Source organism: Panthera onca, chromosome C2 (genome assembly GCF_046562875.1).
Source record: "Panthera onca isolate mPanOnc1 chromosome C2, mPanOnc1 haplotype 2, whole genome shotgun sequence".
In the NCBI taxonomy this organism is placed as follows: Eukaryota; Metazoa; Chordata; class Mammalia; order Carnivora; family Felidae; genus Panthera; species Panthera onca.
This window is the reverse complement of record NC_138347.1, coordinates 32,611,684-32,625,615: the sequence shown is the minus strand read 5'-3', so window position 1 is coordinate 32,625,615 and position 13,932 is coordinate 32,611,684. Positions and strand designations below refer to the sequence as shown.

The following is a 13,932-nucleotide window of genomic DNA, read 5'->3' as shown; positions in this document are numbered from 1 at the left end:
TTACCTCAATTAATGTTTTTAATTGACATAATGATTCACTTTTTAGCTTAGTACCTGAGGCATTTCCATTAACTCTCTGCCATGAAACGCATATTGTGATTGCTCACGGGAGAAATGTCCAACACGCTTGCTTGTCCCTTAAGTGTATATAGAAGCCTCTCGACTTACAAACTGCTAAGGTCTGAACAGTTATTGTCACCCCTTTATAAAGCAAAAGTAATATCATTAAAATGTGTGCTTTTGCTACCTGTTAGAAACAGGCAAAGAAGACAAAGAAGAGCATGTTTTTGAAGGATATTCTTTAAGTTAAGGGATTTTCTCTCTTTTTTTTTTTTTTTTGTTAAGTTGATTTTTATTTTGAGAGAGAGAGCATGTGTGTGCACAAGTGGGGAGGAGCAGAGAGAGAAGGGAAGAGAGAATCCCAAGCAGACTCCATGCTGTCAGCATGGAGCCCCATGCGGGACTCAAACTCATGAACCGTGAGATCGTGACCTGAGCCAAAAGCAAGAGTCAGACGCTTTGCTGACTTAACCACTCAGGTGCCCCGGTTAAAACATTTTCTTAAACTTCAAGGTAAAGTTCCTCATTTCTTCTATGTAGTATTCTGATCTTATGTTGATGGTCATGAAGACAAACTCCTCCAGAAGCGGGTATAGAGGGACAAATTAATGAATCTAGAAGTTGCACACACCCACCCTATCATGGCTTCCAGATTGCCCAGCTCATGTGAATACATAAGAAAAGAAATCAATCCCTTTCAGCCAAAACTGAAAGTGCCTAGGAACAAAGAACTTTTGTATTAATCCAGAAAAAGGAAATGGCCTAAAGCCAGAGCACAACTAGCGGAGTCTTGAAAACATTGTATTAACTCAGGGAAGTTGTAGTTTTCTGGTTGGTCTGATGAAACTTCCCTGAAGGCCCTGAAAATCTCTTCTGGTCATTGATTAATCCCGGTCAAAGATTAATTTTGTTAGCCTTTCTTCTAAAATGAAAAAAACGATGTCTTCTCGCCATTAAATAAAAATGTAAGTACTGTGGATGTTGTATGAATGGGAAACTGACTTTCGGAGTTCTTAGATGTCAGGTTATAGACCCGCACCTGTGTGATACTACTCTCCTGGGTAGTATTTATGGAAATGCTGTTTGTGGGTAGTGTTTTTGAAAATAAAATGCATTTATGAAAACGGTGATTCCACTCACTCACATGGTTTCCACTAAGATCTATATGCCAGTGACTCCAAAATCTACATCTCTAGATTTGACCTATTATTTATTATTAATATTATTGTTATTATTATTATTTCTAAAGACCCTTAAGTAGGGAAGAAATATATTAGGTTTAGCAAATTCACTGCTTAGTGGTGTCCATTACCAGTTTGAGTAGATAACTCGTGAGTCGTGGCAAATGTGTCAAAGGAGGCCAGGAATTAAGCGCGGAGCTGATGGCAAATCTATAAAGGATGGTCAGTGGTGCCGAAAGCACTGCTGTGATTGGAAACCTTGAACTGTTGTCGTGCCAATCAACATATTTAAGTGATATAATCCCGAGCACTCAGATGTGTAATTGCAGAGCAGTGATGTGGGGTATGGCACTGATCTGATGTTGGGATTCTAGTAGGCAGCTCTGGTGGCATGATGGGATGCGGAGTAATCGGGGTATGTGTGTGAGGGCAGTGCGGATAGTAAATCAGGCCTTTGGAAAGCAAAGGAGCAGAAAAGGTCAGGAGGAAGTTGACTGAGATCACATGACGAAGGCAAGAGCCTGGATATCTGGATGAGACCAAGAGGTAGTCAATAGTGCAGAAAAGAATGGGGGAAAAGAAATAGTTCTGACTGTTCCTTATCATTCTCTTTGCTGTATACACTGTGGTGAAGATCAATTCTGATCGTACGTGTTAAAAGTTGAGAGGAGTCCCTGGCACATGGTGAGTACTCATTGAACTCTATCCAATAGTGGTGGTGGTCTTGGTGGTGGCAGTAAGTAGACGTAGTGACAGCAGCAGTGGCATTGTAGTGCCTTTCCTAGACTATGGAAATAACTCATTTTTTATTCCTTTGGAACCTAACTTCTGGTACATCCTCCACACTTCCACTGTGGATAGCCCTCCGCCTAAAACTCCTATGAACTTCCTAGTGACCTCCCATTGACTGAATAAATCAGAATTATTTAACAAGGCATAACAAAGAACCCTCTGCATTTAGCCCTAGCACTTTTGGGAACTGAGGGATTAAGCAGGTGAAAGATCATCGGATACAACCATATTGCAGTTCCTATCACTCTATATGAGAGTAAGCAATCACATGACTAGTCCAAGTATGGTTTCTCATACTTGGAAATTAGTGTGTGTGTGTGTGTGTGTGTGTGTGTGTGTGTGTGTGCGCGCGCGCACATGCATTTTCTTCTCTTGTGAAATTAATTCATTCAGATTCAACTAGTCAGAATGAATTTTTCTTTCTCTTCTGATTTAATCATATATCTACTATAGCATTTCTCGCATAACTTAGCAATTTGTCTGTCTCTCCCACTAAATCCTTAACAATTTGTCTCAAGGACTCATAATAGTACTTCATATCTAATATCAGCTAGCTAAACATTTGGGAAATAGTGAATGCTACAGTCTGAACATAAAGAAAATAACACATTCGATGAACTATATCGTCTCAATGTACTTTAGCTCTGGTCTCACACTTCCGTTATGCACAGACACTTAGGAAAATAGTTTGTCAGTAAAGCAAACTGCCTACTTCTTACTGAAGAGTTCATGTTATTCAGTTGTACAATTTTAAAAGTTAATATTCTTAACTCCTTCTAAATACTACAATATCAGTAGATTGACTAATTTAAAAATAGCTTCAGTTCTCTTCAATATGTGTAATAGTTTTATTCTGTGTATTTGAATTTAAAACGTGTATAAATGGTAAATGGATCTGTCAAATTTATAAGCAATGAGTGTTCATAAATCTTTTTAGTTCATGAATTAAATCATAAAGGCAAGAGAACAGAAAAGCAAAATATAATTTGTCTCGACATTGTGCAGAATTTTTTTTTCCTCTATGACTTTCTGGGATGATTAGAGTATTAAAGGAGAATAAACCTAACAGTTTAATGGGATACTTTCATTTCTAGTTAGTAGTCCCGCAATTCAAACTCAAGAAATTCAGCAAAAGAAAGATCTTGCAGGAGGATGCTCTGTTCGAAATTACCTTTGTTGGGACTTTTGTGTAATGGAATTAAGTCAGCAGGGACAGAGAAATGCTTAAAATGGCAGCTGGCTTCTTCCTGTTGCAAAGACATATGTCTTGATTTGTAATTACCAGAAAAACAGGTTGCACGTACTGTACTTTAAATTATTTTCCCAGCTACGGGAACTAGTACAGACATGTATGCAGAGGACACACGGCACTCTTCTTTTAATTTCTCAAAAGTATTTTTTTAATCAGATTCCTTTCATTAGAAATAATCACTGGATAATTAGTTACCTTTTATATAGCTTTATCTTTCATTAAAAAAAAAAAGGTCACGATGTCATAAAAATAGACATAGTATTCAAACAATTGAATTGAACTGGGATGAATCGAATACTCACCAAAAATCTTATATGGAAACAACTATGGGAAATGTTATCCTAAAATGGTTAGGAACGTAAAGAACCAAAAATTTGATTTTGGAAAAGTAAAATCTCCTTTTGGCATTCTATTTACCGTTATTCAAAATCCAACAAACAAATTAAAAACAACAACAACAAAAAGAATTTTGCTTAATGTAAGGAACATAACCAGAAATCTATGGGCTGCTTAATTACTACCAACTATACAGGCAATTTAATTTTTTTTTATTTGAGGGGGAAACAGGGGAGAGGGGCAGAGGGAGAGAGAGAAAGAATCCTAAGCAGGCTCCACATTGAGTATGGATCCCATTGTGGGGCTCTATCCCATGACCCTGGGATCATGACCTGAGTTAAAATCAAGAGTCCCGCACTCAACTAACTGAGCTACCCAGGCACCCCGGCAATTTAAATTTGAATGAAATTTTGACATTTAAAAGAATATCAATTAATGCAGTTGATTATTTATTTATTTATTTATTTATTTGGCAAAAGGGTCTTTATTTGTAAAATGCCAAAGGGGCCCCTGGTACAACAGGACAGGCAGGCCAGCTTCTCAGGGGTTGGGGACATTTAGGCAGATGTGCTGGAGCGAGAGGATACCCTACCAGTCCTCTGTATCAACCTGGGCTGTCTTAAGGACAAGGGACACTGGCTCAAAGACAGGATAAGCTTCGGGGGCCCCAGGCTCCAGCAATTCTGGAACAGGCTCCTCCTTGGTCAGCACTTGGTCAGCACTTGGTCAGCCACTGGTGGACCCCCAGGGCTGCTGGGGTTACGCCCCTGGGATCCTCCTGCTGCTGCCTGCAGTTTTGTGCCTGGGATCTCTCTCGTCCCAGCTGTGGGGGCTGAGCATCCTCTGAGACCTCTTCCAGTAGTCTCGCAGGTGACACAGGGTGGCTGGGCTGGAGGGTGCCCCCAGGGCAGGACTCGGTGCCCTTTTGCAGAGAGAAACTCTGGTTGTTCTCATTTGGATACTGAAATATCTGGTTAATCTTTCATTGAGACCCAGCAGGATCAGAGGGTCACCCCTGTGGGGACTGGAGCCCCTGCCCCACCTCTCCTAGCCTCGAGATCTCTCTGCTGCTCCCCCCTCCTCCATTGCTCTTCCTCCTGGGGGTCCATCACTGAAGAAAGGAAGGGAAGTGTCACCCAAAGTCAGCCAGTGCTTCTCCCCTCTCTGGACCTTCTGCATGTCAGCCATTACCTTCTTGATGTCCTCCTCAGCTTGGCTGAGGATCTCAGCCCAAATGGTCTGGCTGGTCATACAGGTGCTTCCGGGCTGCCTCCCTACCGGGTGCAGCCTTCTCAACCAGCTCCCTTCTAAAGTTGTCTGTGCCCTCCCTTTACAGTTGATCATTTATTTTTTATTTTTTTACTTTTTAATTTTAGAGAGAGCACATAAGTGCAGGAGAGGGGCAGAAGGAGAGAGAGAGAATCTTAAACAGGCTTCACCCTCAGCCCCGAGTCACTGGATGAAAGGCTTAATCCCAGGACCCTGGGATCATGACCTGAGCTGAAATGGAGAATCTGGGCTCAAACAAATGAGCCATCCAGGACCCCCCACAGATAGATTGTCTTTTAAAGTAAACCTCTCCTGAGCACCTGCCTGGCTCAATGGGTTAAGCCTCTGAATTTGATTCAGGTCATGATTTCCTGGTTGGTGAGTTCAATCAAGCCCCCACCTCAGGCTCTGTGCTGACAGCTCAGAACCTGGAGCTGCTTCCAATTCTGTCTTCCTGTCTTTCTCTCCCCCTCTCCCACTTGCTCTCTCTCTCTCTCTCTCTCTCTCTCTCTCTCTCCCCTTCTCTCTCAAAAATAAATAAATGCTAAAAAAATATTTTTAAAGTAAACCTCTCTACAAAGTTGAGTGATCATTGGTGGCTCCCAAAACGACTTCATCTAGTTTAATTTTACTTCTCATGGTTGTCTCTGAGATCAAAGGAAACAATATGTTTGAAATGCATGGGACAATACAAAACTGTAAAGCAAAATTATTTATTTAATCACAGTTTGCATTTGTCTGGTAGAAGCCTAAAATAGCATTTGTGAGAAGATTTTTATGAGGTAATTCACGTACCTTGCACCTCACCCATTTGAAAAAGTGTATAGCTCTTAGTGGTTTAGAATACTCCTATATACAACATTTACCATGGCCAATTTAGAACATTTTCATCATTTCAAAAAAAAAATCCTATGTCCTTCAGCTATTGCACATCTATTTTCCAGTTCCACCAGCGCTAAATAACCACAGATCTACTTTCTGTTTCCATAGAATTGCTTATTCTGTCTATTTCATATAAATGCAATCATGTAAAGGTTTTTTGGTGCCTAGGCTCTTTCTTTCTCTTAACATCACGTGTTGCAGGTTTGTCCAGGTTGTAGTGTGTATCTGTACATCATTGCTTTTTATGGCCAAATAATATTCCATCGTGTGGATATACCATGTTTTTAAAACCATTCATCAGTTGATGTTGTTTCCACCTTGGCTTTTGTGATAAAGGTGCAGAGAATATTTGTGTACAAGTTTTCATGTGGGCATAAGTTTTCATTTTTCTTGGGAGTGGAATTGCTAAGGCAAAACTCCATGTTTAACATTTTGAGGAACTTCCAGGGTGTTGTTCAAGTTACTACACGATTTTACATCCCCACTAGTAATGATGAAAGATCTAATTTTTCCATATCCTCACCAGCACTTGTTATTGTCTGTATTTTCCATTATAACCATCCTAGTGGGTGTAAATTTGTATCACATTTGGTTTCAATTTTTAGTTCCTTGATGACTCTGATGTTGAGCATCTTCTCATATGTTTATTGGCCATTTGTATATCCCCCTGAAGAAATGTCTATTCAGATCCTTTGCCCATTTATTAGTCTATTTGTCTCTTTATTATGAATCCTAAGTATTATTTATGTATTTAAGTGCAAATTCCTTATCAGATATATGATTTACAAATATTTTCTCACATTCTTCGGGTTCCATTTTCACCTTTTTATGGTGTCCTTTGAAGCACAAAGTGTTTTTGGTTTTGTTTATTTTGTTAATTTTTATTTTATTTTTGAGAGAGAGAGCAAGAGCAGGGGAGGGGCAGAGAGAGAGGGAGAGAGGGAATCCCAAGCAGACTCCACACTCAGCACAGAGCCCGACATGGGGCTTGATGTCACGAACTGTGCGATCATGACCTGAGAGTCACTCAACCGACTGAGCCACCCAGGCACCCCTGAAGTACAAAGTGTTTTAATTTTGATGAGGTCCTATTTATCTGTTTTCCTTATTGTTGTTGACACTTTTGTCATATCTAAAACTCCATGGTAATATCTGAAGTAATGTAGATTCATCCCTGTGTTTCTTCTAAGAGTTGTATAATTTGGGGGGCGCCTGGGTGGCTCAATTGATTAGGCATCTGACTTCGGCTCGGGTCATGATCTCGCGGTTTGTGGGTTCAAGCCCTGCTTCTGGCTCTGTGCTGACAGAGCCCGCTTCGGATTCTGTGTCCCCCTCTCTCTGTACCTCCTCCTCTTGCACTTTGTCTCTGTCTCAAAAATAAACATTAATTTTTTTTTTTAAAAGAGTTGTATAATTTTAGTTTTTCTATTTAGGTCTTTGATTTACCTTTAATTTTTGTATATGCTGTGAAATAAGGGTCTAATTTATTTCTTTTGCATGTAAATGTACAAAAAGTCCCAGCACCATTTGTTGAAAAGACCAATCGTAGGATTTTCTATAGATTGCTTAGGATTTTCTATAAATGAGATCATATCAAGTATGAATAGGATAGTTTTGTATGTTTTTTTTTTCAATCTGGATGCCTTTGATTTCTTTTTCTTGCCTAGATGTCCTTGTTATAGGTTCCAGTACAGTATTAAATAGGAGTGAAGAGAGAAGACATCTTTTTCGTTTTTTCTGATCTTAGGAGGAAAGCACCTAGCCTTTACCATTAATCATGATATGGGTTTTTTGTAGATGTCCTTCATAAGTCTGAGGAAAATCTTTTCTATTCCTATTGTTTTAGTTTTTTTTTTTTTTAGCATGGCAAATGTTTTTTCTGTGTCTATATAGTTGATCATGGTTTTTGTTTTTGTTTCTGTTTTTGTCCCACTTATATGTTGTATTACCTTAATGATTTTTTGGATGCTAAACCAACCTTGAATTCCTGGGATAAATCCCATTTAGTGCTGTGTATGTGTGTGTGCTGCTGTATTCAGATTGCTAGTATTTTGTTGAAGATTTTCACAAGGGATATTCATTTGTGATATCCTTTTTCTTTTCTTATTATGTCTTTGTCTGGTTTTGAGTATCAGAGTTATACTAACCTCCTAAAATGAGTTGGGGAGTTTTCCTCCTCTTTGTTTGTTTTTTTTAAATATTTTGTGAAAAGGTGGTATTAGTTTTTTCTAAAATGTTTAGTAGAATTCATCAGTGAAACCATCTGGGTTTAAACTTTTGGGGGAGGGTATTTTAAAATTTCTAAGTTAGTCTCTTTGCATGTTAGAAGTTTAAGTGTGTTTCTTCTCGAGTCAGTTTTAAAGTGTTTCTTTTTAGGAATGTGTCCATTTCATCTAAGTTATTTACTATACTGGCATATATCCTACTGTTGTAATTTTTTAAAGGTGTAGCACTGTTCTAGCTTGTATTTCTGATTCTAGTAATTGGAATCTTCTCTCTTTCTCCTCCCCCTCCTACTCCCACCCCCACTTTCTTTTGCTCAGTCTAGCTAAAGGTCTGTCAATTGTATTGAATTTTTCAAAGAATCAGCTTTTGGTTTCATTGATTTTCTCTATTTTTTTTTTCTTTTCTGTAGTTCAGTAATTTCCACTGTAATCTTTATTATTTACTTCCTTCTGCTTCCATAAGTTTACTTTGCTCTTCTTTTTCCTGTGTCTTAAGTAGAAGGTTAGGTTGTTAATATGAGATCTTTCTCTCTCTCACTCTCTCTCTTTCTGCATATGTATTTATATGCATATATGTATACATGTTTATATGTATATATACTCTGTCTATATAGGCATAGCTATAAAATTTCCCTCTGAGCATTACTTTAACTGAGTCCTGTAAGTTTCAGTACGTTGTATGTCTTTAGTTTCATTCCTCTCAAAAGTATTTTCTGATTTCCGTTGCGATTTCTCCTTTGGCCCATTGGCAATTTAAGACTGTGTTGTATAATTTATACATAACTATGAGTTTCCCAGATTTCTTTTTGTTAGTGTTTTCTAATTTCATTCCATTATGACTGGAGAACACATTATTATTATTATTATTATTATTATTATTATTATTATCATTATTATTTTAAATTTCATGAGGTTTGTTCTATGCCCGGCATATGGTCTATCCTAAAAAATTGTTCTATGCACAGTTGAGAAGAATATATATAATTCTGCTGTTGTTGAGTATCCCATAGATGTCTGTTAGTTCTAGCTGGCTTATAATGCTATTCAAGTCTCCTATTTTCTTGTTGATTTTCTTACTAGTTGACTGTCCATTATTAAAAGTAAGGTATTAAAGTTTCCAACAATTATTGAAGTGCTGAACCCATATAAACATTTGGTTAATGCTATATTTGTTGAAGAAGTTACTGAAATTCTCTCTGGGCTTCAATATCCTCATGAATATGAACAAGTCTTTACTTTCATGGGCTTCTTAACACTCTTTGACTCTATCACTTTTATTAGACATAGGTCATAAATGAAACAAATCTGTAACTCATGAATGCTTATGCTAAAATACCACAGATATTCTAGTTCTTTTACAAAGGTGTTTCAGCGTTACCTCCTCAAGTAGAGTCAGAATCTGAAATCAAAACAGAGACTTGGCTAGGTTTTGTGGCCAACTATTGTGCTTGGCCAACAATAATATGTTGTTTGAATGTTTTATTAAAGCTGAGGAATGTTAATATGTAGATTCGATTGATATTATTTTTCCAATGAGACTTTGGGGTTTTAAATTGAATTATTTTTGGTCATAATTAAGCCTGTCTTGGAGAAGAAACTTGGAACTTTGATAATAAATCTCGTGTGTTCTGTCCCTTTGGAAATGGGTGGACGCATGCAAACATTAGCTTCACCACGTGCATATGAAGTTTCTAACGTATTTGTCTCTTTTCCCCTCAACAACATAAAGTATACGACTCACTGGTAACTTCTGCTGACAGCCAAATGACCGTCTGAGATGGTTGTCATTAGAGATTGAAAACAGTTTATAATTCAAAGTTCAGTACAAACATGACCTCCGATGAGAGGCCTTCTGCAAATCCCAGTTAGCATTACTTGATTCTGTCTCCAAATCACTGTGTACGCACCTATATTATGACACTTTCTCCACTGTTGTGTTTCTCCTATCTTCCCTCCCCACCTCAAAAAAAAAAAAAAAAAAAGGCTGAATGTTTGGAAGGAAAACTTTACCTCACAGGTAAGAGGTGCAAATAAATGCATATCTCGTCATTTTGACTGTGATACAAGATGTTTCTGATATATGTGTTATTATCTACGCATACCTCAATGTAACAAAAATAATATAGTCTGCACTCTGTCCTACCTGAGTCTTCTATTCACAGTATACTCCATGGGGTTTTAAGTTCATGGTTCACTCAGTACCCTTGTTGAAAATGAACCTCTTTATTTATTATTGGTGTGCTCAGGTGAATGAGCCAACTACTTTTCTTCCTTGACATTGGAATGTTATATTCTACGTTTGTCATTACACTTTAGCGAAACTTTACCCCGTTTTCTGCTTCTGCTTGTGGTGGTTCCCGGTAGGTTCACCTGTTTGCCAGGGATTCTCTGACCCTGCCTCAACTGCAAGGGTTCCGAGATGTTTTTGCCAATATGCAAACTGCGTTGCCATTTATTGTCTGTACTTCAATATACTGAAATTGTCTGATGGATCAGATCTTACTTAGAAGTTAAATCCTTTCTTAATTTAGTGACAAAGAGCCCTATTTACCTATCACATCATTATTATTTGGTACAGTTTGTTGAGAGGATAATTTAGGCTGTGCCACAGGCAAACTAATATTTGACCTTGACTGTCATCAAAAATATTTTAAGTCCAACAAACATGCCGACACATTAGAGAGGTTTAGATTTTTCACAGAATCCTAAGGCATAGACACACACATTACTATTTAATGTATGTTTATTGAAATACTTAGCAAATAAAACTAAACACAAAGGAAGAATTACAACACCCCCTATTCCTTCTGTATTATCAATCCCTGAATATAAATATTGTTAAGATTGGGGTATATTCCTTTCCAGACCTCTGTCTATAAAACAATATATATCTACACATGCTTTTGCTGTACAAAACAAAAAACAAAAAACCTACATACTATTTTTTGTATTTTTTTTTACGCATCACCATACTATGAACTCCAGGAAAGCATTAAATTAAATTGTATGTTTTGACTGTCTACATTTAAATCATATATGATTATCATAGCCTGAAATAAAGTAACTATTAGAAAACTTTTATCTCTAAATGTAAAGTATAACTGAGCTCTTCTTTCTGAATGACTGTTTAAAATAATCATTAGTAAAATACATATACATATGATTCTAGAATATGTGTCATTTTGCAAAATGATAATTTTTATATGATATGCTTCAGTGATCTAAGATGGTGAACATATTTGTGTAGCTCTTTTTAGGAAATAGAGCTTCATATTGGAACCTTTTTAATTTAGGAAATCTTATTTAAAGAGTCAGGCTTCATTTAGAAATTTGATGCTCACATAACATTGTACATCTTTTAAGAAGTGACTTGATCCCTACACAGAAAAAAAGAGAAGAAAGCTTGGGAATATTCACTTAGATAGTCAGCATTTACGGAGACTACTGTTTGAAGCATCATGTGTTCAGACATAAGAAAAAGAAAAGTACTCTTTTGAAGAGTTAAAAAAGTAGTTCATGTTCTGATAAAAGTCATATAAAATGCAACCAAGAACCGGCCTGCCTGTTTAAGACATAATTTTCTACATCATCATGACAACGGAATTCAAAAGCAATTCCAACATACTTCTATTCATCCCACTGAGGGATGACTATATTTCTCTACAAATATAAATAGTAACCAACATATAACCATTTACATCAAAAGCAAGAAAATAAATTCAACAAATGTATATCAGTCATCTATTTATCTAGGATTTGTTATATACGCATTTGCATACATGCATGCATGTATATATATGCATATATAATATATGTCATAAATATATAAGTTTATATCAGTGCATCTATTTATCTAGGATTTGGTGTATATGAAACTGACTTTAATCAGACTCTTCTCAAAAATTACTCTTGACCTAATTCTCAATGAATCCCCCTCATATTAACCTATCATTAGTATTTGAATATTTTGGCCAGTTGTAGAATCTACTATATTTCAAACGTGTGCTCAACCAAAGCATCAAGTATCTACAAAGTACCCCAGTATGTGAGGGCACTAGGAAGCACTGAAAAATATTTTTAGAGTTTTAGCAACAGTGAAAAAGCCACAGTAACCTTAATAAAAGCAGCAACAGCTTATAAACTGTCCAAAGCTGAAAGACCTGTTTCAGCAAAATTGCTGATGGCCCTGGAATGCAAGACAGAGCAAGGAGAGGGCCAGAGAGGTGACAGCTTCACCATGGAATGCAGTCACTCGAGTTATCACCTCACGATTAGGAAGTGGCTGTGGTCGGGTTTAGATAATTCCAGTGAAAGCAAAACCATGTGGGTCTTTATCTCTCTTCCTATTTTGTTGCCCCAAGGGACATGTTTTGAAAGCCACTGGGTAACCTCCCACTCACAGGTACCGTGTAGGTAATTAGACCCGAGAGTGGAAGTGAAAGACTTCCCTCTAGTGAGGCAGTCTGGAATCCTTTGCCCCCAGAGAGCAAAAGCCATCTAGATGAAACAAAGAGGGAAGAGACATGAAATAAAAGACTGTCCATAGCTGTCAGATTCTTCATTGAGTCACATGTGCCCTGCTTATACCTCTGTTCCTATCAGCAAATGCATCTCAGAGATTTTAAATGAGAACAAGTGGTGGTGGGAATGGTCTAATGCAGTAGAAAAGATGGCAGGAAAAAATGATTTCAGGATCAAACAAACCATAAGGAGCCCCTTGGTTCAAATCCCAAATATACATTGTCAAAATACATCGAATGGTACTTTCCACAACTTTTTTATGAACAAATTTCAAACATACCAAAACATTGACAGAAAAATAAGGGAACGTTTATGTTCCTCTTTCTGTATTAAAACTTAACATTTTGTCACAATTATGTCATCTCTTCTTTAAAGATACATATGCATATGTATACATTGCTTTCCTTGCTCTGTCATTTGAAACTAGTTTCAGACTTCAACACGCATATCCTAAAGAAAAGTGTTCATTTTTCTAACCATAATTAGATCACAGTTTAGAAGAATAACAGTGATTCTATTATATACTGGATAGCCCATGCACAAATACCCCAAAAGTCCTGAGAAGGTCTTTTATAGCTGCCGCCAATGTTTTTTTTTTAATGTTTATTTATTTTTTAGATAGAAAGAGAGAGAGAGGGAGGTCATGGGCAGGGGAGGAGCAGAGAGAGAGGGAGAGAAAGAATCCCAAGCAGGCCCTGCATTGTCAGCAGAGAGCCCGATGTGGGGCTCAAACTCACGAACCAGGAGATCATGGCCTGAGCTGAAATCAAGAGTCAGATGCTTAATCAACTGAGCCACCCAGATGCCCCAGTATTATTTTTAATTTTAAATTACAATCCAAACTAGATTCACATATTGAATTTAACTGTTATTCCTCTTTATTTTATGGTTTCTATCTTATTACTGTCAATATATAGGGCCAACATTTGTTTGCTGTGGGAAGGTGAGGGCTGTCCTTTGCATTGTGGGATGTTTAACAGCATCACTGCGTTGTACCCACTAGATGCAAGAAGTACTTGCCCCCCACCCCAATTTGTGACAATCAAGGTCGTCTTCAGATGTTACCAACTGTCCTTTGGGGAACAAGATCACCTCAAACTGAGAACCACTGTTCTATTTTAATCTGGAAGAGTACTTCCGTCTGCACCTTATGGAATGTCACTTAGCCATGCCTAGAAACACGTCTATATTTTATACCTGTATTATCTCAACATATACCCCATCCGTCCTTCTGTGGACTTTTCTAAAATTATGAATTTCAATAGGAAGCAATCAGCCTCTGAGAAATCATAAAAATCACCTGAGAAACTTGCCAAGTACCAATTCCTATACTTTTCTCCTAGATATTCTGAGTCAATTCTGGATTGGGACCCTGGAAGCTGAGTTTTTGTAAGCACTCCAAGGTTTCACTGTC

At 37.5% G+C, this 13,932-nt stretch overlaps 1 protein-coding gene and 1 pseudogene across 5 annotated transcripts in view; one reads left to right on the top strand and one right to left on the bottom strand.

Moving 5' to 3' along the window:
• Positions 1 to 13,932, top strand: part of ROBO1 (roundabout guidance receptor 1) — a 1,123,873-nt gene that overhangs the window by 399,079 nt on the left and 710,862 nt on the right. The window lies entirely within an intron of this gene.
• LOC132684120 (B-cell CLL/lymphoma 7 protein family member C-like) lies at positions 4,210 to 4,872 on the bottom strand (annotated as a pseudogene).